We start from the raw sequence: 6570 nt of genomic DNA on the forward strand, positions 1-6570 counted from the left end.
GTGTGTGTGTGTGTGTGTGTGTGTGTGTGTGTGTGTGTGTGTGTGTGAAGTGTCTGAGGCCAAAACCAAACTCAGGTCCTCCTGACTCCAGGGCTGGCGCTTTACTCACTGTGCCACCTAGCCACCCCCGCAACTCTATTTTTGAGAGATAAATGAACTGGTTGAATTTCAGAAGTAAAAAAGTATACAGCTTGAGATGAGAAAAAAAGATGCCATAACCACAGAATTAATCTACAATGCAAACAGGAGGAATGATTTTGGAGTAGAGTCTAGGTTTCAATTCAGACTAAGCCCTGCTGAAAGAGTAGACAAATAGCAAACCAAAGAACATTTGGAGAGAGCTTGAAAAACTGTTGACAGTTCTCAAGTCCAGTTATATGCCTGTTCAGCAATACTAATATCAATCTATGGGGTGGGAGTGGGGTACAGCATAGTATGTGCTTAACAAATGTTTCCAGAATTTGATTAAATCAGGTTTGATTCCTACACTGGGCTTGATACTTATTGCCCCGTGATAAACACCTTAATGTGTGTTACCAATTTGGACATCTTCCATAAATCTCCAATTGATACCACAATATTGTCAAAACTTTTAATATGAAGGTTGATACCAAAGATAGATTTATTATCTGACTTAATTTTTTGGGTCCATATTAAATTTTACTGTTCTGGGCAAATCCCAGAATAGAAAATCTCTCTCCTAATGCTCAACGACTGGTTTGTAATTTATAATTTCAGAGAGTCCATATTACATCTAGAATCAAATATAAAGTCCTCTCTTTGGCTTTTAAAGCCCTTTGTAATCTGGACCCTCCCTCCCTTTCCAGTCTTCTTAGACTTTGTTCACCTGCATGATCTTTGCCATCTAGTTGCACGTTCCTCCTTATTGTTCCTCTTAGACAACACTATCTCCTGAATCTGTTCAATTTCACTGTACATCCCCATGCCTGGAATTTTCTTCCTGTTTCTGCCTCCTTGTGGCTATGACTTTCTTCACATCTCATCTAATATCCCTCATTCTTGAAGAAACATTTTCCCAAATTCATTTTAATACTAGTGCCTTTCCTGAGATTCTCTTTGATTTGGCCTATAAATACCTTGTCTGCACAAAATTATTTACATTTTGCCTCTCCCCCATTAAATGATGAGCTCCTTGAGAACAGGAACTGTTTTTGCTTTTCTTTGTACCTTGAGAGCTTAGCACATTTCATGGCACATAGTAGGAATTTATTAAGTGCTTGTTGACTTGACTTGATCTAGAAACACTGAAAGATTAGGTGACTTTTCTGTGCACATGTAGGACACTGTAAGATTGCAGACTGAGTCCTGATACAGAGAAGGGTAAAAAAAAAAAGGTGAGTGGGTGGTATGGTATATAGAGTGCTGAGCCTGGAGTCAGGAAGACTGATCTTTCTGAGTTCAAATCTGGCTTCAGACACTTCTGTGACCCTAGGCAAGTTACTTAACTTGTCACTATTTGCCTCAGTTTCCTCCTCTGCAAAATGAGTTGTAGTAAGCAATGGCACCAGTATCTTGCCAAAAAATAAAAAAATAAAAACAACCCAGACACAACTGAAAGATAACTGAAAACAGACAAAAAACAAAAGAAAATAACAAAAGAACTCTGGAGACTGCAAGCAAATGAAATAGAGGGAACTGGGTTCAGAGGGATTTGGTTCAGATGAATATAAGCAAACAACTTGACAGAATCTAAGTGCCAATTAAAAGAAGAAGGTGAATTATATATACTTCATGAATTATAATACATAAATATAATATACAAACACAAAAATATAATTATAATGTGAATGGATGAAGGAGAATATAAGCAGATCCTAATATAAGAAAAAGGAATGAAGAAATAGAAAACAACACCCCAAACTTGTTAAATACAAGGAAAAATGCAAATAGACTTAAAATCATTCTTTCCAGAAACAAAAGGAGATGAAATAACTGGAAACATTCACTGATTATAGTTGGACTGTGTCAATATTACAAAAATGATGATAATATTTAAATGAATTTATGTATTTGATTCTCTACAAATTAGCTTAACAAGAGGAGACTTTTTAGAACTGGATAAAGTCATATAAAAATTCATTTCAGGGAAAAGAAAGTCTAGAATCTCAAGGGAAATCATGGGAAGAGGTACAAATTAAGGAAGACTGGCCTCATCTGACCTCAAATTATGTTATGAAATAGTACTTTTTTGGGAGACTATTTGTTCCTGGTTTAAAAAAAATACAAAGTAGGCTAGTTCGTCAAATGAAATAATCAAAAATAGAAGCAAATAAAAACATCAAACCAGCATTTCCTAAATCCCAAAACAAGATTCTATGACACCTGCTGGAAAAGGATGAAAATAGTTTGGCAGGAATCGCATTTAGGTCAACAACTTACAGCACACATTACAATAAAATGAAAATAGGTAACCTGAATATTGGAATCACTCTGTAAACATTAAAAAAAGAAAGTGATTAGCTGCCATTTACAGCAATACTTCTACTGAATAGTCAGTGAAAATGAGCAGATTCAAGAGATGGAGGGTCTAAGAGGAATAGTATGGTACTATGTGACTAGACAACAGAGTTCATGAAAAGTAATAAAGCATAAGAAGGCTGGAAAGGTGAGGAGGGTTTTAAAAGTCAAAGAGAGGATTTTATATTTGATTCTAAAGGTAATATGGACTTTCTGAGATTTTAAGTTACAAAGCCATTTCTGATAAGCATTAGAGGGTTTTTAAACAAACACAGGACAGAGGAAACTATAAAAGAAAAAAATTTAAAATTTCTGCACAAATAAAATCAATAAATACAGACTAAAAAGTGATATTAAAGAGCAGGAAAATATTTTCATCAAATGTTATCAATAGAAACTTGATATATGAAGCCTATATTTAATCAACAAACATAACAGTCATTTCCAAATAGATTAAAGCTCCAAGGGAACAAATAATTGTTAAAATAATTATGAATAGCAAACAATTATTTTACAACCGGATTCAAATCACGAACAGTAAGGGAAATATAAATTAAAATATCTCTGAAACCTAACCTCATGCCATCCAAGTTGGCAAAGATGACAAATAAAGAGCAGTAAATGTTTGAGCAAAGGGAAGCTAGGTGGTGCAGTGGATAGAGTGTAAGAGCTGGAGTCAAAAAGACTCATCTCTTTGAGTTCAAATCTAGCCTCTGACACTTACTAGCTGTGTGATCCTGGGCAAATCACTTAACCCTGTTTGTCTCAGTTTTCTCATCTGTAAAATGAGTTGAATCAGGAAATGGCAAACCACTCCTGTATCTTTGCCAAGAAAACCCCAAATGGGGTCACAGAGAGTCAAAAATGGCTAAAAAATGACACAACAAACACAAAAATGTTTGGGCAGCTATAGAAAGACATACTGTATTCTACTAAATGGTTCAAATAGTCTATTTGATAATTTGAAATTATGTAAGAAAGGTGGCTAGACCATAATAAATCAAAAATAGAAATAAAATTTTAATATATACCCAAATATTCAAAGCAAATCTTTTTGTGGTAGCAAAAAAACTGGAAACAAAGCAAGCACCCATATATTAAGAAATGACTGAAAAAACATGGTATGTAATATAATGGGTTGTTATGGGGCAGTATGAAGTGATCAACATGAGAAATTCAGAGAAGCATGGAGATTTTCTTGAACAGAACAGAACAAAACAGAACAGAACAGAACAGAACAAAAGAGCACTATATACAATGACTATAGTGCACACAATGACACAATGACTGTGTCAGGCACACATTAAATGCTCACTGACATATTGTTGAATGCTACCACAATGTAAATGAAGAAATCAGTCAAAGAAAATGCTAAATAACTGAAAAAAAAATGAGTGAAGTTCTTCAGATATTGAAACATACCTCAATCATCTCAGAGCTTGGATTCTATTAGGACAGAATTTTGTAGAAATGGCTAAACATGGTCACTGTATCAGATAATTGTACTTAATTGTTTTCTTGTCAAGAGAAACTGTTCATTGTTAAGGAATTGAAATGACTGTGATATAATGAAGACGTATGACAAGAAAATGGATTTTTAGACTGAACCTGAAGTCACAAAAACCTGAGTTAAAATCTAGCCCATTTCATACAACCTCTTTAAGACTCAGTTTCTTCAGGGGCAGTCAGGTGTCTCAGTGAGTAAGAGCACCGGCCCCAGTGTCATATGACCTGGGATCGAATCCAGGCTCTGATACTTAGCACCACACCCAGAAACAACTGACCGTGTAACCTTAAGCAAGTTACTTAACCCTGATTGCTTAAAAAAAATGACTCAGTTTCTTCTATTGTAAAAGGGTTCAAACTGGGAGGTGGGTTGGGGGAGGTGTATTGCAAATGATTGTGTAAAATCAAAAGACATCAATTAAATTTCTATAATTAATAATATTATTGCTAATGTCACTAATATTGCTCTGGGCTGGCACATTAACAGCCTTTCTGAGCTCCCAGTTTTGGTGCAGGGAAGAGAACATGAGTTATCAATGTAAGTGGAGGTTCACAGGATGGGCTCAAAGTTGACCTTTCTGATTCCAGCTGCCCATGACTCAAAGACTGAGTGTCTATATCACAAATATTGAATCCCCTGGCTGCTTGCTTCTCTATGGTGGCTCAGAGGCAAAAAGGACGTGGTACTTTGGTATGTTATGGCTAATCTTGAAGGACCTTCATTGGGTCTCCTCCTCTCCACCAGTAGTGGAAGGAGAGTGAAACACAGTGGCTACATTGTCTGTTTTGTGTTGCCTTTCCTAAGTATGTGACCCAACATTATTCTTTTTAAAACATATATTTTATTTTAATTCACAGAATAAAACAAACATCTATTACATAGTATAATAAAAAGGTGATTGTACGCGAAACTGCAAATCTACTATGCACAACTTGCTATTCCTTTCAAAAACACATAAAAAAATTGTCAAGTAAATTTCTTTTTTTTCCTTTTTTTTCCCCTACCCCCTCTCCACCCTAGAGATGGCTACCATTAGAAACAAATATGCATATGCATATACATATACACACGTATGTGTGCATCTATATACATATGTATGTAAAATTATTTTACATATTTTTCCATTTATCAGTTTGTTCTCTGGATGCAGAGAGCATCTTTCTTCATATGGACACATCCAGGCCTGGAGGTGACCTTGTAAGCTGGAGAGGTGCTGGGTTCATCATTTGGAACTGACTGATGGTAAGGAGAGTTTCTTTATCCCAGAAAATGAGCACCAGCATTCACAGATCTGAAGTTGGCTAAATACTGAAGGTGAAGTGAATTGTGAAATCCCTATTTAGTAGGTCTACAAACCATTCCTGTTTTTATATTAGGTCCAGAGAAATTACAACAGTGATTACAAAACAAATTAATGATGGCTCTTTTAAGCCATTCTGTCAATGATTCAAGAATCCTTGTCTTTTAGCATATCTTTAATGTATAGAAAATAAATATCTCTGCCATATCAGATTCACAATGTACATTAAGAACCTTTCTACTACTCTCTTTGGGGAGACTACAGACATGAGCCAAAATTTAAGTTGTAATTAAATCCTCCACCAAGAACACTAGGGTGAGAGTCATAATGAGCCAGAGACTTTGAGACAAGGGAGCCTGACCCCTCTCAGAAGAAGCCAAATTTCCCTAGAATTGAGATCTAATCGTGGGTCTATGAGTATCTAGGTCCACAATAGAAGGGCTGCTCAGGGAGAGGAGGTGGGTGCAGTGTTCCAGCCCCACTGAGCTCAGCAGTGATTATTAACATTAGCTAGGCATTCATCATACTGGCAGCATGTATTTAGTAGAGGCTTTCATAATTGGGTCACAGATTTGATGAACAAATTATTTGTCTGTTTACAGCACCAGACATGAAGTATTATGACCTCTAGGGCCCTGAGGGATGTGTATATCTTCTGCACTAAAAGCAAAAAGGGATTTACTATACTAGGTTCCTGACCCTTTTTTGCACCACTTCAGATACATTTGAATCCATCATCCAATCCCTTAAAGTCAGAATCATAAAATAATTCTCTACCATTGGATTGTAGATAGAACACCTTAGAATGAAAAGTTCAACTCTCTAATTTTCATGTGAGAAAATAGAAGTACAAAGAGTTTAGGTAGTAATTTACTCAAGGTCATACAACTAGTTGATGGTGAAAATGATACGACAAAAACAGTCCCCCCCCCCCACATTCCAATGCTATTCCTACCATAGCATGCTGGTTTCATTTTCTTGAAAACAAGAATAGTGATTCTAAAAGGGGAGATTTCAGCCTATAATGGTTCACAAATGGTTTCTTTTTCCCCACACTTTGATTCAATTAAGCAGCTGGTTCCATTAACAAATGATTCTTTAAAACAGGAACCCAATAAAAGAAGTAGTGTAGCAGAAAGAGTTCTGCATTTGGAAGGAGAGACCTGCTATCCCAATTCCTCCTTAACATCATCTGCTACTTTGCAAGATAATGTAACTTCTGCTTGGAAGGAGCAGCTCATGCTGTGGTCCCCTGGGCCCATAAGCAGACTCTTGTTATACAGAG

Source organism: Petaurus breviceps, unplaced genomic scaffold (genome assembly GCF_028583685.1).
Source record: "Petaurus breviceps papuanus isolate PSGF00001 unplaced genomic scaffold, PetGlider_PUasm1.0 173, whole genome shotgun sequence".
Classification (NCBI taxonomy): domain Eukaryota; kingdom Metazoa; phylum Chordata; class Mammalia; order Diprotodontia; family Petauridae; genus Petaurus; species Petaurus breviceps.